Below are 20,433 nucleotides of genomic sequence, written 5' to 3' on the forward strand. Positions count from 1 at the left end.
GTGACTTATTTTTCTAAAGTATTTATCAATAAAAAGACACGCCTTACGTTGTTTTTGATGCTAAAAAACGGTTATAGGTTTGATGTAATATTTATAGTTTAATCTGGGATGGTCTGGGTATCTTATACCTTTAAACGCGCAATTCTTGTATAATTATATATTTCGGGGATCTAGGAAATAGCTCTAACAATAGAAGGTTTTATCTCTGGGAAAATGCGCAGTTGTGAGTTTTAATATGTTTTCCGAGCAAAGCTCGGTCTCCCAGAGATTTAGTAGGAAAGTACATACACACATATGAGTAGGTACTTATTCCTTGTACAAGTACATACGTGTTCAAGGAACTTGGGATAATAGCGTTTAAAAAAAAGACAACAAGTTTTGTGAAGTACTTACTGACGCCGTATTACTCTGCTACCAATATCAAAAATTGTAGGCATAGGTAGCTACTGGAATCTTTAGAAACAAATTGAAAAAGAAAGTTACCTAATTGGGAAAAAGTATTCCTACACTTATTACATTTTTGTGATACAGCTACTGTATATTATTTACTGTATATTCTATTATTCTTCTATGCAAAATTTCGTGGGACGTTAGTGCATGACAATAATTAAGATGATAGGTAGATACGTATATGTACGTATGTATGGTAGGTACTACAAATGTAGCGCAACCCGTGTTTACATCTTATCTTACTGTTCGGAATCTATTATTCTAAATTCTGTTGCAAGTGTTTCTGTACTCGGTTTTCGGAATTGATTAGATATCGAAATTTCTTGTACATGTTAAAAGGTCGCCCCCGATAGTGTTAAATTCGTCTATGAATCGGTTCGGATACAAATTTCATACAATACACATACTTAACGACATCAATAGCGAACGTTTGGCGATAATTCGATTGCCCTGTTTATTACTTAATGGTCAAGTTTTTTAACTTCCTCAACCGTTCAGTGGAATTAAAAAAAACTTCTGTTTTGTTTTATCATGGCCGATGTTATTAGGTATAAAATAATTACGCAATTTAGTCTAGTCTCAAAACTTGCGCGACAGCAAATTTGAGCCTCAAATTAAAATATACATTAGTTAGTGATTGCATGAGTTATATTTTTTAAGGATTCCTTCAGTAAATTTTACTACTTACAAATAAAATTTAAAGATTCTAATGAATCGATTTAAAATTAATTCGTGGTGCCTATAATTTATTTACTTTTATTAGTGAAGTATTTTTATTAAAGACAATCAATTTGTAAAAAGCAATGAATGGGTTTAACATTTTGTAAGAAAATCCCATAGAAAACATACACATACTTATTCATCTGGGGGCACGGCAGTGCCCCCGCCAAGTCGAGCAAAACAAAGAGGCACTGTTAGAAATATAGCAATGTAATTGCACCTTTGTGGTGGTTTATTATTTGTGTCGTTGTTGACATGTAGTTTTTAAAATAGACTTCCGGCTTCCGGCATTCGACTCTGATGTCACTCGTGTCTAACTCTTGTAATACAAATATGCCGTATAACTCTTGTAATAACTCTTGTAATACATATATACAATGACTTGGCAATCGCACATAATGCTTTACTCGTACCGTAGGTACTCGTAAATATGTGTAATGCTCAAACTGCAATTAGCGCTAGCGTTATGTTCAATTAGAATTATTTTTAATAGGTGACGATGATCCTTATGTCATTGTATGTATTACAAATTAAAAATATCTTATTCATTCGTTTTAACACCCCCTGGCACTGATTAAAATAACCAACTTGGTTTCACATTACATCTCAAAACTTTTTTGTAGTATAAGCGTTGCGAGACTTGCACCTTTTTACATGCAATGTTTTTGATGGGATTACTCTTGTTTCTTTCATTAAAGTTATAATTTAATAGGCTTATAATATTGCCATATTTTATTCTTTAACGATAATGACACTATTGTTGTTGAAACGGATCCTTCAACGTGGGCGAGAAAGGCCTATTATTTGGAGCTTTTGGTGGTCACTATAATGAGGAACGCTGCTGCCTATATTGGTAAAAACAAACTTTGTGTGATTCATAAATAAATTCCTCTATAGTATGTTTAGTATAGTGAAATATTATATGAGATTTTAAAACCGAGAGTTTTGGTCGATAAAACGGTCCTTACACGACCGCCTAATTGAAGCCAGTCAACCGCAATTATCTCTACATAAATGTCCTGTCTCCATTTTCATTTCCTATTCGTATAATCAAGATTACACAAACGGAGCTTAATTGCTGGTGATAGTTGAACCCCCAAAAGGAAGCGACGGTTGAGTCACGCAGCAGAGCTCAAAAGGTGCGTTTAGATCTGGCAAATGTGCCACTAGCACGCCGTTCGCGAACCATTTGCTGAGAACACTAAATGCTTCGTAGTGAGATAAGTAGAGCGGTTTCCGAACGATGTGTGAGCGTTACATTCTCATTTCGCGTTACTTCCTGGCAAGAAGAGATCAATTTCAGGTAGTCAATAAAGATTAAGAATACATGATTAAGATATATAACAATTAAGTTACAACCATATTGCGTACGCGCACCTTTTGTCTTATTAACGGCCAATGCACAATTAACTTTAAAATTACATACATCTACATAAAAAGATTACCTGCAAATTATTAATGTTATTAATATATGTACCTACTGTCAAACAGTAATATAAATGTTCATTTGTAAAATTTTGTTCCAGAAAACGCTCGATCATTTAATGTAGATATAATATGTATATACTACATATTACCCTGTAGGTGCTTAGGGAGGCACAAAAAGCTTACAAGAAACTATTATCGATTTTATAAAAAATAAAGTAAATACAGTGCCCATATATTAACATTTATTAGCATAAGCATTGCTTACCCAGTTGGTATTAAGTATTATCATACCTACCGGTTTGACAATATACCTAGATATATTTTTGCAAAGTTTAATCACCTACTACTTTGTACGATAACACTATCAACTCTAAATTAGCTAAGCTACTTGAGTTGATGTAGGTACCTATATTATATTTCTGATTAGTATGTAATACGTAGACGCAGCGGTCAATTTCTATTGATTGGTGTTATCAGTTCCTTCGATAGAGTTAATGTTGAAACTTTTATTCCTCGTAGTTCCATTTATCCAAAAGTACTAATGTGCCGACGAAAAGGTCACATTATCCGATATTCTTGACATGAAATAAAATTCGAAAACTTATTTAGAATGGAAAATTATGAAAATTATCTAACGTCTTCTGAAATTTTTGGGAAATCGCGAGAGATTATCCAACTTTTTAGCAACTTTTCGCAGTTGGCATATCTACGAGTATATCTACAAGGATTTCACTTAAGATTTTTGTAACTGAATTAAATAATGCCACTAAGACTACCAGGGGAACTACTGAGTTGCTAGGTAAAATGTTAATGACGGTACGTTTCACTTGTCTTATTGACAGCTTGTGACAGTTGTGACATGGCGATAATATGAACAATTTTCTTCACATTGTATGGACTATAGAGCATGTATTATATGCATAGAGTCCGGCTTTCCGGCTAAGCTAACACACACATTGACAGGCAGAGTTAGTTTTGCTGCGGCGGCTGCTTGCTGCGGACTCTTAAGAGCTGATAAATAATGAGTGGAATACGATCATCAGCGCTAAGAAAGCGTCGCGAAACTATTTTTAAACTTTGAAGAAGTGGGTTGACACCAGCATTTATGACCATGATGAATGACCGGCTCCCGATTCTTCTTAAACAAGTCCCCACTAGGTCAAGGCAGCCATTAAGTGCACCTACACTAACATTTCGATACTATTTGACTTGGATGACGAACGCTGGTGACATCACTTATCTTTATTGTAGGCCTACATTTTTTTATCTGTGGATATCACGGCGATAACGTGCCAGACAATTTGGCATAATAATGGTAATAAAATGATTTTGCAACGTCGTAAGTTAATAGTAGTTTATGTGACTGCTACATAATGAGAGGCATTAAAATACGAGTGTGGGTTTAAGAAACAAACGTTAGTGAGTTTCTTAATAGGATCACACGAGTGTTCTGAACGCATTATGGAGCACTAATGACATGTGTGTAGATAAAGTGATATTATATGATCGAGAAGCACTATTAAAGTATTTTAAGGTTTAAAGGTGTGTGCACGACCCTTTAAATGACAAATAAAAGTGCGGGAGTAGAAAAAATAATTTAAAATAAGGATAGCCTAAGCTTCTATGCTTTCGGATTTGATACAATACAATTTTTGTAAATTTTTTATTATTGTTTCGTAGTTTTTGGGTATTTTCATGAAAGTTTCTGATAGTTTTTGCGGACAATATAGTAGTCACCTGCAATAATATGTTGCACGACAAAGGCCGCAAACATGATCACACACATGGACACGATCTTATTTGTAGAGCCATAAGACCGTGTCACATATTTTTGGGGCCTTAGAAGAGTAACATATTATTGCAGGTGACTGTACAAAATTATATTTAAAAAAATCCACAAACACATTTAATTCAATTCTTTGTAATATATGTAATGTAAATTAATATAATTATTTGTATATTAACGTTATTTATTTTAATATATATCGCGTTTTTTTTAATGTGATGTTAATGTATTATTTTATGAACTTCTTTTATATTTTGAACATTAATTGGTACCTATGTAAATATTTGCATGTTATTTGAGTCTAGTTCATAAGTTAATTAAGTATTGCATACCCGAAATGGGTAACTGTTGAAACAAATTGTACCATGATTACCATCTACAAATGTACACAGTACCTACCGTAATAAATCATTCTTATTCTTAATATTTCTTGGTAACTTAAATTCACTTTGATCAAACATATCGCTTAAACTGCTCAACCACAAGCAATTCATTTACATGCAAATAACCAATTTTCACCGGTATATTTACCTTTTATCACGTGGATCAACTTAAACACTGGGTGGAAAGCACTTGATAACACTTGTGGGCTACACCAGAAAGTCTCCCGAAATGTTTTTCAGGTTATAATTTGTATGTTTTAATTCAACTTTTACGAGCCGGCTTATGTGCGCAGAGCAGAGGAGCGAGAGGCGTGCGCTTGCTGCGAAAGCTAGTGAGGCACTGACTGCTCAGCAAGGAGACTATGATACGCAATGGTGAATGTATTAATGAAATATTTTCATGGGTTTTCCATGCGATCCTGAAATGGGAACAATCATGAAGAAGGCGCGTAATTGTTAGAAATTATGTAGTAAACAAATTAACGGAGATATAACAGCCGAAAGAGGCAAGTGTAAAAATATGAGTGCATACAACTTACTCAAAAATATGTCCCATATTCTTAATTCGCTGACATAAGAGCATAGCTTTGGACATATTTTTGAGTATGATAAGTGCACCCATATTTTTACACTTGACTGTAGGTACAGTCAAAAAGCAATCAGCAGAAGATGTGCGAACGGTTTTACTTTCTTTACAATAAAGTTGTGGTACATTTTTTGATTTGTAAAACTGAAATTGATTTAAAATAAAATAAATTCTCGTCATCTCGACTGCACAGGCAGATACGAGCGCGATCGGAATAATGGAAGTAATAATAGTCCCAAATTTCAAGAGCCACTCTTGATTTTGGTTAAGGTAGAGCTGTTGTGCGTTTACAAAATTATTTATATAGGTACTATCCAACCAAAAACATTTTCATGTAAAATGTTGCCAAGGCGAAAACACTCGCACTATTAAAAAGCTACCAGCCGGGCTAGCACTTGTTAGGCGCGACAGTACCTCGCGGAGACTACCCGTCCCTCTTTTATTAACATAGTTAGAAAAAGACGGGTATACTATCTCGCCGCGAGATACTGTCGCGCCAATCATGTGCTAGGGCTGCAGATCTTATGTAGAGCCAAACTTCTAACACCACGTTTAGAAGCCCTAACTTCACAAACACCTTAGTCTAAATATGTGGTAAAAACTATTGTACCTATAACAGAAAAGTAATGAACAGTGAATAAATTATTCACCTTACGCTCATGTGCCGGGAGCGAAATGTCAGCGTAACTTCGATTTTAAAAATTTTAACCTTTAGCCGCCCATACGTAAAACCTTGCCAAGCAAAATGAAATGTTATTTTGTCAACACAAAGTTCAAATTACGATGCAACAGGAGACCTTGTTATAGGTCTCTGGGCGGCTAGAGGATATGGGAGCGGCTTTTTGGCTCTTATGAGTATCACGTACTGACGGTAGTGTAGCACTCTTCAGGCCCGAGTACAACATGGGTATAGTAAGTAGAGATGCCCCGAATAGTGGTTTTGGCCGAATACCGAATGGCCGAATATTGATTCGGCGACCGAATATTCGGCATGACATGCGAACATTTTGAGTCACAATTATTATGAAAACTGATCGCTTACAAAGCTCAACGTTAGATGACTTTTGCTAATTAAGATATATTTTTGTTGAACAGCATTAATGAATAGAGTCAAACAAAACAGACTCATGATAAAAATAAAATGTTTTTTAATCAACAAATAGTCAAAACAGGGTCTTCGTATTTAACACCTTTCCAACAACACATTCTAAATATACCTACCTACATAGTTTTTGGTTATTTTTATTGTGCAATTTTTCTTTTTAAGTAGATGCAGCAGATATTCGGTATTCGGCCGAATAGTAGGCAACACTCGGCCGAATACCGAATATTCGGCAAAGTGGCCGAATAGGCCGAATACCGAATAGTTGCCGAATATTCGTGGCATCTCTAATAGTAAGATCAATTGTCTGGGGGTTAATTACGAGACTGTATTAAGTAGAAATAAGAAAACCCCTTTGACAAAGGGAGTACCTAGGTGACCCACGTAGCCCAAGTGGTTAAGTTGTGTACCTAGTATCAGACTGATGGAAACAAACGGACGTAATCAGAGAGGCGCTCAAAAATACCAGGTATGAAGTTATTAGTTAGTTAGCTATAGCCAAAGCCGACATGCGTGTTCCTCAATTTTGCATTGCTGATGCGGGTTTTCAAGAACCGCATTCGAACTTATTTGTTATTGCATCATTGCTACTCGTATTGTTAATGTTTATTACAGGACTGCCGAAAAAAAGGAGTGCATTATTTTTGATGTTATTTCTTTTCATGAAGTACCTACCTACGTTACCTACGATACGTTACATGTGGAGAGCGTGAAAGACTGGGGCTAGACTGGAATAATAATCCGGAAAAATATGAATCACTGTAGGTACCTATTCCGTATGGTCTGAGCCGCCCTGCCTTTCAAGGATATACTTAAGTACCTACTTAAGAAATTAGGACACGCGACGCCATTACCAATTGGCCTAGATGTTATGACGTTAGGCGCGAAACCTGAAGGCGCCAGTTCGAATCCGGCTTTGGGCACTAGATGATGTGGTCACTATTATTTTAGTACATTAGTACATGACATCTATTTTAGTTTATGACCGACCATGACTCACATATGTCGCAATGCTAGTAAATACCACATACAAAGTCACAATTATTCTCAGAAAATATACCAACATTTCCATACAATGTAAACTACCTGAGCATTAGGCTTGCGTTGCGTAAGATCATTTGGCAAACACTCTCAAGCTAGATAATAGTGATAACTGATTAAACTGATATACCAAAGGGCCCCTACAAAGGCCAATCCTTTATTTTATATAATGAACTTTAAATTATAGTGATAAGGTCTATAATAACATCATCAACAGTTTAATTAAAAGTTTTCTAATTTCTCGCAAGTGTTACGAATCTGAAATTGTATGGACAGGCTTTTAGGTGTGCCATTAGGTACTGGGTTGTCTGTTTTTATGGGTAAATTTTAGTAATTAGCACAGTAAAACACCTGCACCAATGATGAGTAGTTGTATCATCGCGTAGGGCACATCTCGCCTTAACATGCAATGTTGATATCTTCGTAGGTACAGTCAGCATCAATACATGGTAGCGGATGAAACAACGCGCGAAAAGTATCTGCCATCCCGGATAACTTTTCCAGATATATATAGATCTCTAAAATTTATGTTCAAAATATCTTAAACAGTTTGAATTTTTCTATTTTTTTCTGTAGAACAATCACTTTTTGTTACGCCGTTACAGAATATATCGAAGCGCATTCAGCAAAAGCCGATAGGAAAAAGCTTTATGTCCGCGCAATAAGAGTGAAAAAGTTGTAGACGCGTCGGTAGGCGCCGGCCGATGCGAGCCGAGCCGAACTACGACTTTTTCGCTCTCATTGCGCAGACATATAGTAGATTGTACAACAAGGGCATAAAGTGACCCACTCTTACCCGAGGCAATTTTTTGGTCTGAGCGAAGCGAAGACCAAAATAGTAGACGAGGGTAAAAATGGACATTTATGCCCTTGTGGTACAATCTGCTTTTCACTTCGATTGCGAGGAAAATAAAACACATTTTCATTTTTCACGGCAATTTACACCACGAAATTGTCGTAAAGCGAAAGAACATAATATCAATACATAACCAATTCCCGCCAACTAACTTTTTATTTATTTTTTTAATTTTCAACATGTGATCAGAGTTTCAGACGCTTGGTTTTCTGCCAAGTCAAACATTTCGGAGCATTTTTGAACGATAATCGACTCCTATTTTATGTGATTTACTAAATTTAATGACAGAAAATACGGATTTCTAATAAATTGTAGTAAAAATAAAATAATATAACAAGTTTTGTCATCTACACAATTTTATTGCTAGTCTTAGAAGAAAATTTTACTTTTATGCTCTAGAGCATAAAATGCGTTTTTATGTCGTCTACGCACGACATAAAGGTCAAATAAAAAAAAACTATAATCAACCTTTTCTTTTGGGTGCTAGTGTAAGAAGATAGTATGATTCCTGTCTATGTTTGAAATTTGAAATGGGCCAGTCTTTTGACAAACTATGTTTAATATTTGAATTGCTATTCGGCCCCATCAATTAATAATAATAATTTATCGTTCATGTACTTGTATAATATAAAATAATTATTTCTTAATTGAATACTAGGTTTAGTGCCATCTGGCCGCCCGCGCCGGAAACTAAGAGATATGACTACTCCACAACAGAGTGCGCCGCGGTGTTATATCAGTTCCACTACTCGCCACAAGGTGTACCTATATTAGCCGCTAGTAATAGAAATACGGTTTGCAAGTATTCCGCACTATAATCGAAATGTTAATTTATTTACCGGGATTAAGTAATTTGTCCTATAATATATGCCTGTTTCTCCGTGGCGAATTTTAAGGCGACCGCGCAAATAATATGGCTGGTTTTTTAGGCAGGTAAATATTGAATACGGAGGTAAATGGTAGGTATTGTTAAAAGGCGGTAATTGGCAAGGTGCGAAGTCGGTGGAGGGGGAAGTGGCGCTGATCGTCACAAACACAGGTAATCTTATGGAATGGCCGCTATTAGCACTAGCGGCAGCCGCTTTAGTGGGACACAACGGGTTAGCAAATAAAAAATAGACTTTTTAAACCATTTTGGTCACGATAAGTCTAAATAAATAAAATATATTTATATATATTAATATATTCTGATTTCTATATATTTTGTTAATATGTTTCATGTGCTGGTGTATTGGTTTTCCAAATAATAAATAATAATAAAATAGACTTTTTAAACCATTTTGGTCACTAGGTCTACCACTTATCTCAGACGGTTGGTCAAGAAGTTGAGTCTTTTACTAGAAGGTAACTGAGTAAATTTGTACTTAACACCGCAACCAGTCCGTAACTGACCACAATAGCTTCTTACCAAAAGCCTCAATTAACCGGTAGACCTATATTATAGGTCTTATATTTATATACGTTAGTGTATAAGAGATAAAATAAATTACTGCCATACAAAAAATATGAAGATAATATTCAAGCACAAAATCACCCTTTTAACACGATTCTAGTCGAATCGAATTGCATAATTAAACCAGCTACTAAAAGCAAGACATGACGTCACTCAAAGCTCAGAGAGCAACGGCCGACCTTGCTAGTGCGTTGCCACGCCATGCTAACAAGCTGGGGTAGGGGATACTGTGACGAAAGCCCTGCACAGCGAATTCCTATCGTTGCAGTAAGGGAACTGGTGGAAGATTCCACAGATTCATTGAGAATTCAGTAACCTTAGAGTCGCTTCATACATGGCAATCTTTACTTAATATTAATATGATTAATAAGTTGTATGGGAGTTATTTTTTTTTGTCATAGGTGGAGGTAATCCTCATTGGATACTGCCAGCCCGGTTTTGGCAGCATGTCCGACTCAGCTGGGATTGCTCCAGCTGCCTACGGACTAAAACCCTCCACCCTGTCCAGTGTTATGATTCCGAAAACGCGGCGCTATCGGTATACACGTTGTTTTCGGGTGTGTTACTGTGTGATCCGGGATATAGTGTATGGGAGGTATGGTAAAACTTGTTATTAATGAGTTTTAAAGTCGCTTACAACCTAATACTTATTGATGTGCTGAGGCCAAGGCGTTTTTCGGGGAAGTATGCGGGAAAGGGGTTTGGGTCCTCGCTCTGGATCCTTCATTATGCAAAGGTGATCCATCGCGGTTCAATGTGGCAACGCGGCGAGCGTGATGGGCACTTTTGCATCGGGGGGTCGCGGGGTGACTTTCTAGTGTAGCTTTGGCTTTAAGTATTTCGGTTAGGAGTAGGTAATTTAAACGACTGTGTATTTTTAATTAACCCATGTATTTTGTTTAATTGTGATTTGAATTGAATTGTTTATTTATAAGTATTGTATTGAAATTTAATAATGTTTTGTATTGGCTTAAATTGAATATAATGTATAATATTATGTATCCAAAAAGAGCTTCAAGGAAAGTTAACAAAAAAAAATTATGCTTAAATCTTATTATAAAAGAGTTTTCGCTTAGCTTGCAAATGGTGTTTTTTTCTATGTAGGTATGGAATGTAGTCGAGTGTGCTCAGAGCATAATAAGGTCAACCACGGCGTTGCATGAACAAGAGATTTCCTTGGGCAGGATTGGTCCTTAGGACCCAAGGATGGATTTAAGAAGTGGAGCCACCCAGATTTTTGATGCAGGTGGGGGGTGGGGCTTTTTAAACGTTTGCGACGTCTGAGGTTAATAATTCTTTAAGTTTAGGTTCTAAGTCAAGTTTAGTATCATTTTCAACTAAATCAAAGATGTAGACATAGATTTCATCCAAATCGGTTCTGCGTTTATTGATTCCCCATACAATCCTACCTTTCATTTTTAAGGGATTTTTTGGGATAAAAGTTATCCTACGTTCTTTCCCGGGACTCAAACTATCTCTATACCAAACTATATCAAAACCGGTTCAGCGATTATTGAATCCCCATACAAATGTCAAGTAACTTAAATGATAATAGACATCAAGATAAATCTGAGATCAAAAATCTTGGTGGCTCCACTTCTTAAATCCATCCTTGGGTCCTTTAGGACCAATCCTGCCGAAGGAAGTCTTTTGTTCATGCAACGCCGTCGTTTAGGGCTTAGTTACACTCTCGACTAATGTCCTTATTTCTATATTGTAACGTTGCACGTTACTATAGGTAGGTAATAGAATTAAATCTAATCTTAAAGTCAACTAATACCTAAAACAATAAGTAAATAAGATCTACAATTATAGGCTTAAATATAGATTTACCCAAATTACTATGTTAGTTTATTTAATGAACGTAACGTTTCTGTGCGCGAGTGTACTTTCGGCCGGACGACCGATGTCAGCAGTTTTGCCCTACTTATACCACCGGCCATCACTCCGCGCCCCGACTCTGCGTTCGATCGTCTCTAAGGACAGACGCTGCCGGCCGCGTTCACGAGCCGTGAGCCGTGTCCTCTCACGCGCCGGCGCAAATTAAAATAATATTTTCCTAAATCGGCAATGCTAGCCAAGTGTAGCTAAATCTTTTAATTTGCTATAAGCAAATGATTTTAAGTACTAGTTAGTTACTACCCGTCCTGCACCCCGTTTGGGGTGCAATTAGACGGCTTGAAAACTACGGCGGCAGGGGGGACCTGCTGATCCGACCGCAGAGTAGAAGGCCCTCCAGAGGCTTCCCGGCCTCACGCACCAGCTGACCTCGGCGCTTCCCGAGACGTCCCGGCGTCCGAACACAGGGCTCGCACGACCACCTTGCCACGTCAGGGGAGTACCCACCTACGTCAGTGAAATCAGACAGGCTAATTTAAAATTTAACGGACCACTACCACGACCACCGCTCGGGTTTTTTTTTTTTAATAAATTTATTTGTTATAAAGCGTTTGGGACTTTAATTTAAACCTCCCAACCCTAACCGCTTCAATATGACAGATCTTAAGCGAGTGATTTGTTTAATACACCTGCTCCTTCTTTGCGCAGAGGTTGAGTCTGGCGGTGCAGAGAGGTAACGCCGCCAGCATTCTAGGGTATATGCCAGAAGCAGGGGATTTGGGGGAGGTGTTTTATATTTAGTAGTATTTTAGTTTTAGTTTTAGTCCCTTTAGGTTTTAAGGTTTAGTTTTAAGGTATTAATTTTATCATCTCTGCTTTGTGTTTGTGTTTTATGTATTTTTGATTAATTAATTAATTGTAAATAAGTATGTCATACACCAACTGCCCTAATTTTATATTGTAAGTAGTAGAGGTTCCACAATTTAATCAGATTTTTAAAGACCGAATTGTAGTTACATTGTACGTTTAATTGCTCATAAACCCAAATTAAGATTAAGAGCTCTAGTTGCGAGAGAGCTAAAACAACCAATTTACATAATTAACGAAAGCTTTTTTATTTTATATGTAGTATGTATAACTAAATAAAATATAAAAATAAGATGTATATTTCAGTAACAATCAGTGTTTTTACAAAAACAACAAAAGACCGAAAAATACAAGTTATTTTCAGAAATATTTCGAATCCACCCCGTTGTCTATATTTGAAATCGCGACCAGTCGGTCGTACGGGCTGGCATGTGTCCTGCCACTGCTAAAACAAAACTATTCAAACAACTCCCAGTTAGGGTTCATTTTCAATAGTTTTGGGAATAATAAAAGCTGGTAAGAATAATATAACACATCCAGTAGCGGTCACAGGGTGGACTAGTTTATTTTTTTCTACATATGTACTTATATCAAAATAAAACATTATACAAACAGGTCAGGTCATAAGCACCCAAATGTTATCTAGAAATATGATTACAATTACCCACTTACTTTTTGTTATTTAATAAATAGAAATATTAACAATGTAAACTACTAATTAAACAATGATAGACAGCAGAGATAGCGGCCTCGCTAAAGCGATACCGGTAAGAGTAGGTAACTATGAAAATACCTAATTAACGAGAAAACTTGTAGAAAACAAAAAAATAAAATGTAACTTGCAATTATTGAGTAAAACTGAAAAAAAAACAATGATAATTTGTAAAATGGTATAGATAGAATCCTTTTAAACAAAATCGCTCATTAATGCAATACCTATCTTTTGCAATTAGGTACAGTACGGCTACCATCAGTTTGGCACTGACATTTATAAACGCCGTCGAGAACGTAATTTACTTTCTATACATCTCGCTCGTACTCGCATATTTAGCAAACGAGATGTATAGAAAGTAAATTACGTTCTCGATATCGTAAATGTCAGTTTTGACACTGTCAGTGACTCATGGTACGGGCTCTGTACTGTGTAACCCGGCGCGCTAAGTAGAAACAAATGAGTCATATATTAGGAAGAACTCCGTCAAACAGTACGAAAACAACAGGAAAATAAATAAATGAACCTTACAATTGCTTTGAGGCTACATCTGGACGCAAATTTCTCTTAATCATTTATACCCGAACCGACTTATGAAGAAAAGAGAGTAATGTTTTTGAGTGATTCTACACGTTCATACACGTTCATTGTGTTTAATTTTTTCTTGATGAATTTAATTAGTCGTCATTCTATTTAAACAAAAAAGTAGGTCTTCAAATACTTCCTATTTTTTTTTATACTAGGAGACTTCCAAAAACCCCATAGCGATTAATATCCCTTAGAACGAATTTGTTTTCGAAAAGTTGGGTGTTATACATTGCCGTGCCCAACTTACGTGGGGTGTGTACTTACTTATGTAAAATTAAAATTTAAGTTGAGAACAGCGTACCTTTTGAAAATGGCGGGGTCGTAACGGTCCCCAAACGTGAAATAGTCCGGGCGTGAACATATAACTTGGCCAGATGCCAAATAAAATAACATTAGGTACTCAACATTTTGTTCCGTATTATTATTATATTGAAAGGATCGAAATGTCGAGCGGTCTACGTATATCATGCGACTCAAACTCTCAGCGACATTCGATAAAAGCGGGAAACAAGAAATGTGGTCTCTTTGTTTTACAATACAAAAGCTGTATAGAACTAGAACTGCTTAGCGCACATTTGAAGAGTATAAAAGGAATCCTGCATTTGACATGCACCATTAGACCTACCCTCTTATTGTGATTGCAATGCTTTTACAAATTTCGATCACGAGTGGGAAGAAACTATAACGGCGAAGAAGGTATGAAAGAATATTATGGTCTGTACTACGCCATACATTTTCTATGCGAGAAACATTTGTTTCAAGTATTTCATAATATTTTCCTATGCGCAGTACTTCATCGTTAAAAAAAATAAAACAGACTATGGTAGATCTATGTCTATATTGTCTATTGAACAAGAAAGTAACATTACAAAAACAACGCAAAAATGTATAGGTATAAATAGCCAATATCGTAATCTGATAAATTTACACTAAAATTTATAAAACATTGAGCGCAAATATAATTAAAAACATGGAAAAACGTTATTGGCGTTATTCATAAACGCACTACAAGCCTCAATTAGCCATTAATCATTTATTTATAAGTATTTTTTGTATTGCACCATTCTAAAATTTGGGAACCCTAATCTGAGTCTAGTTATATGTCTACAGTCTAGACTCTAGACTGTCTGTAGTTAAAAATCTACAAAATGCTACCGGTTGGAGAAAAAAAAAACAAATTTTAAATTGCGTACAAGCGCTACAGTTTTTAATTAAAAGAGAAATAAAATACAGCGTTGCATGCAAAACCAAACATGCTCGTAGTGAGCCGACTTTCGTTGTATGGAATAAAGAATGGATAATATATAATAATTGAGATACACACGATAAATTTGCGTACGCTCTATATATTCTACATAGAGCATTTTCTTTTCGATCTTATCTTATCTGAATACTCGTAACATCTAATAGAAAGTTTAGAATTGGGTCTGCGATTGTGTGCCAGACAAACTGATCAAGTTATCAGACCTGCAAAATACTTCTATGAGTCTATGGCATGGCATGGGGTACTGGGCGTTGAAATAAGAAAACAGAGGTAAGTACTTACTTAAGGAATGTGTATTACCATTACATTACCACACTCACGACCGTAGGCGTGCGGAATGCTGACAGTGACAACGCATAAGCTTACCCTATAGAGTCAACCAAAGTTTTAATGCATCTTTATATGCTTACCTACATACCTCCGAAAATAAAGAGAGAGAAAATATCACTACAAGACTATTGGCTTTATTCATAAACGCACTACAAGCCTCAATTAGCCATTAATCGTTTTTCATAATCGTTTTAATTAAGATTTTTATGAAGAAGGGGGTATAACTTTAACAAAACAACAATCATCTGATGTGGGGATAACCGATGGCAGGTAAGTTGTAAAACTTACCGTAACAAAATTGGATTGAACGGAGCCAACTCCATCTAGCATCCGAATTCCGAAGTAGTTCTATTCGAAACCCCATATATTACATATAATATAAAGGTATGACATTAATACCTTTGGATTTCTGAAAGATCTAAACGCAATGCATAAGTAGGTACTTTTACTTTCCTGCGTAGGCGGCTGCTACATTTCTAAGTTGGCTTATGTGTTTAGGATTTGAGTTTCTTATTGTCGTTGGCATACAATTTAATTTTGCTTGGATCACGATAAAGTTGGGGTTATCTACTGTGCCGGTGCGGAGATCGGACAGAAAGCATTCATAATAGCCTGGTTGATATCTGATCGGGCGTCACGTGTCACGACACATTTTATTGGGCTTTACAAAATAGCTTGACCTTTGTTGTCGGCGACTATAGAATCTTTAGGCACGTTGCGCTTTGCATTATAAGTAAAAATGTTTTACAAAAGTGGTTACAGTTCGCCTAATTACCTATACATAAATTATTTAAGTTTCGCGTATAAGAGACCACTATTGTTTAAAGTGCGGGGCTGCGGGCTATATCTAACAATAATCTTGCCTTTACCCAGCAGTGGGACACAATAGGCTAACACAACGGTTCTCAATCTTTTTTTTTGACGGAACCCTTTTGGAAAGCGAAATACTTGATGGAACCCTACAATAAAACAATAGTTTTTAGAAGTGTATTTTTTTTAGTAATAAGTATAATTCTAAATTCTTGCGGAACCCCTGGAGGGGTGTCGCGGAACCCTAGGGTTCCGCGGAACACACTTTGAGAATGGCTGGGCTAACAAAATAAAATTTAAAATAATCATAATACTTTAAAATATAATCATTTATTTACAAACAAGATACCTAGGTATATACAGTGCTATTATAATATAATAATATAATACTTGACTTTCAAACTATCTTGAACTTTTCAAAATTTTGTGATACGATAATACACTGAAAAGCAATGAAAACGGGTGACTTTACATGTACATAATTTACAGGAAAAATTTCAAGTCTGTTCGGCTCATAAGTACCTATATAAAAAGCATCAATTTGATTCTGAAAATAAAATGTTCATTTACCGCCGGTTGTTTTCTCTGAAAATGAAGCATTGATGATCATTTTAACTAAAGTCCCGCAAAATGACACATTGCACTTGGCCCGGTTTTACCTTATTGGCTAAATTAATCCGTCGGTTCGTTGGACCAATTTATGTGTTTACAGTCACTGACGCACTTCAAGTCACGCTAATAAACTTCGTTTATTTATGTTCCAGCGATGTAACAAAAGGAAAATGAAATAAAGTCCAATATTATTTCTCAATGTACAAAAAAGGCAAATTGGCAGGTAGGTTACGCCTATGTGAATCTAATCTATCTAATACCTTTAAACAAGCAATTCTTGTAATACCTTTAAACGAGCAATTCTTGTTTATTTATTTATTTATTTATATAATATCTGGGTGACCGAGCTTCGCTCGGAAAACATATTATAACTCGGAAATGCGCGTTTTCCCAGAGATAAGACCTAGCTAGATCGAGTTTTCGCCCCCGAAAACCCCTAATATATACCAAATTTAATCGAAATCGTTAGAGCCGTTTCCGAGATCCCCGAAATATATATATATATATATATATAATAAATAAATAAATAAACAAGAATTGCTCGTTTAAAGCTATTAGATATATTTCGGGGATCTCGGAAACGGCTCTAACGATTTCGATGAAATTTGCTATATGGGGGTTTTCGGGGGCGAAAAATCGATCTAGCTAGGTCTTATCTCTAGGAAAACGCGCATTTTCGAGTTTTTATATGTTGAAGCTCGGTCACCCAGATATTATCTTTAAAGTTGCAAGCATTCATAACTGCGTGGCGGGGCATAGATGTAGTTGTTTGTCACCGACATGGTATAAAAATCATTGTAGTTGAAATCTGCCATACCTGGATAATTTGTAATATGTGCCATATTATACAAAATACACAAACTTAAAATAAGGTAAGAGTTAAAAGTAATAAAATTAATTAGATTTCAGGATCTATAAATATCACTAGATCATACTAATTAAATAAATGTGATATACATAGGTATTATAAAACAAAGTCCAAAGTCGTCTGTATCTAATGTTCGCGACAAGTTCGAAAACTACTAAACGGACGGGAAAGCAATTCTTGAGTATGGTTTAGTGTATAATTTATTAAGGTTTACCCGTGCGAAGGCGGGTCGGGTCGCTAGTATTTAATATAATATTAATATAGGTACTTAAACTATTTTTTTACTGTTGCTGATTCAGTAATACGTACCTACCTAAATAGGTACGTAGGATGAGAAAGTTTTCAATGGTTTCATCTTCATAGGCGTAATCAATCATGCTACACTACTGTTATGCTTCCTTTGACTGAAACTTTAAGCGGTCTCAATGTAGAAGCTTGTTTTCTATATTCAAGAAAGTAAATGAAAAGATTGCTAAGTGGTTCTGTTTTCGGACTGCTTGTGAATTAAAATTGATTTTTGTTACACCTTATTCTCTATGCCTACAACTTCTTTACGAAGCTTTTAATCTTGAATATGAGTACTATGAATACAAATGCTGTAAATGTCATACCTAATTTTACTAATTATCATCCCGATTCAGCGTGGAATCTGGAATCTACCCTCACTGGTCAAAAAATACATTTAATAATGAATTTACAAACGGATCTCTACGATACGACTATATCAAATATAACGATAATAATTTTCGCATACATTATCGCTTCTGCCTATGGAAAAAACATTACCAAAAAGGTTACTTATAATATTTACTTACAATTAACTTTTACCTACTGTTTTTATTGTCTCAAATAAAGTTCGATATTGTTCAATGTTAGGACACAACATTTAGACCTGAGTCTATGTCAAAGAATCATGAGTATAATATCTTCTTAGTGCACAAGCAGGCCTTAGTTTTCGAAAGCTATCCCCGACTTTCACCACGGAACTCGTTTGGCGCAGTGACGGGTGTGCTATATTCTACATTATATACTAGCCCGCTTAGCTATGATAGTTAAGCTGGCTGGGTCTAGATGTTATCTAAGCTATAAACATTTTAATATGATGTGAGTCCAAAAGAAATCCTATAAATTTACTACCACAGTCTTTCTATTTGTAAATTTATTAAATTACAGTCACTAGGTTATAAGATAAAATCTTTACTTGATTTCCTTATTAAATGTTCATATTTTTACTATATTTTCTCCTAGTCCTATATGCTAACTGCCGCTTAAAAGAGTATTCAACTGCATAAAATATAGTGTCAAGTTCATGCTTAGGTCACAATTTCAAAATAAAAGGGTACGTTCAATTTCCTTTTCAATGTGCGTGCGCTTTTAAAATAAATGGATATTTCTGATTCAAACTATAGGTATACTAGTGGTAGGTGCATGCATGGTTGTTTAGTTAATACACTATACAATGTACACTCGTTTCTATTCTTTAGAATCTAGATTAAAATAAGTATGTTAAACCACACGCATATAAGTACATAGGTACCAATTAATATTTCAGTAGCTGACAGTTTTTGCCCAGTCCAGTAGTTGATATTTTTGAGTCAATCTCAATAAAATTGCATAAGTAAATATCTTTTACCGAGTAAGTACGTAAGTGTCTGTCTCGGCGAGTCGAATGTGACGTGACTTGTATAGAAATGTTTTGCTGTTCTAAATATAACTAATCTCCATATAGATGTGAAGATCTCACAACAAAATTTTAATAAACACCGTAAGCACGTAAGATTGATTGGAATTTATTCAATGTTAATTTGTTAATGTATTATTCATATATCCACTGCACAATTTATGCATTATTTAATTTATATCAATAAAAATATTTGCAAGTGATGATGGTCCAAAGTCAGGTATGGCTGTTATAAAGTGTTATAAAACTTATATATTATACTTATAAACTAATTATTATGTCTATTAGACATCACTTAAATACCTAAGTATACTTTTTTCATAAGATTATCGGCGTTGGAAATCAAGAGGGGTAATAAGTACATACTCGTAGTAGGTAAGTACCTTCATAAATTACATAATACAATTTATATGTGGCTGGTGGTGGCGTGGGTTGTTGGTGGCCAAATATTTTGACTGACTCTTGTTGGTAAAAGGGACTAAACGGATTAACCAGATTTATAAAGGACCTTAAAATGGGACTTTAACTTTCAACGTCCTCTTAAATACCATGGCCCGCCATTTTGTATAATCGGTCCCTTCCAACCAAACTTTCTTACATTGCCTGCTCATCTGGCTGGCAAACTGTACATGCTTGTAATATTCGGATTACCAGAATGAAAACAGCATTCTAACTATAACGGTTCGAACTTTAAAAACAGCGCAGCGCATTCGTGCGCATGATCTCCAAACAGAATCCAATCAAGCCAGAGCGCGAGATCTTCACGCTTGGCCCGCGTAACGGTCTGCATTACATGGATAGCTGGCACGCTCCAATTACAGGCCACACAACGCGACAAATATTTTGAGGCGGAGAATTTTTTAATATAAACATACCGGTAGGTTGTGGAACGTTTAAAAGCCTAAGGGTAACATTCCATTTCTGATCGCAGCTGCACTACTGGTACTGAACGCGTCGCTGTTACTGTCAATTTCAATGGACTGTCACCTTAAGGTCCATCTAAGGTCGTTTCTCAAAAAGTTGGCACCGCCAGGTTAAAATTTATGTTTTTCAAAAA

The 20,433-nt window shown here is 35.8% G+C and overlaps 2 protein-coding genes across 2 annotated transcripts in view; one reads left to right on the plus strand and one right to left on the minus strand.

Moving 5' to 3' along the window:
- LOC134650352 (uncharacterized) overlaps positions 1–5,094 on the minus strand; it is a 157,587-nt gene extending 152,493 nt beyond the window's left edge. Inside the window, exon 1 of the mRNA XM_063505314.1 lies at positions 4,916–5,094. The gene's annotated coding sequence lies outside the window, so the exon portion shown is untranslated. The remainder of the gene's footprint in view (positions 1–4,915) is intronic.
- Positions 378–20,433, plus strand: part of LOC134650198 (four and a half LIM domains protein 2-like) — a 219,234-nt gene continuing 199,178 nt past the window's right edge. The window contains exon 1 of the mRNA XM_063505130.1: positions 378–383. The gene's annotated coding sequence lies outside the window, so the exon portion shown is untranslated. The remainder of the gene's footprint in view (positions 384–20,433) is intronic.

This window comes from Cydia amplana, chromosome 8, assembly GCF_948474715.1.
Source record: "Cydia amplana chromosome 8, ilCydAmpl1.1, whole genome shotgun sequence".
Classification (NCBI taxonomy): domain Eukaryota; kingdom Metazoa; phylum Arthropoda; class Insecta; order Lepidoptera; family Tortricidae; genus Cydia; species Cydia amplana.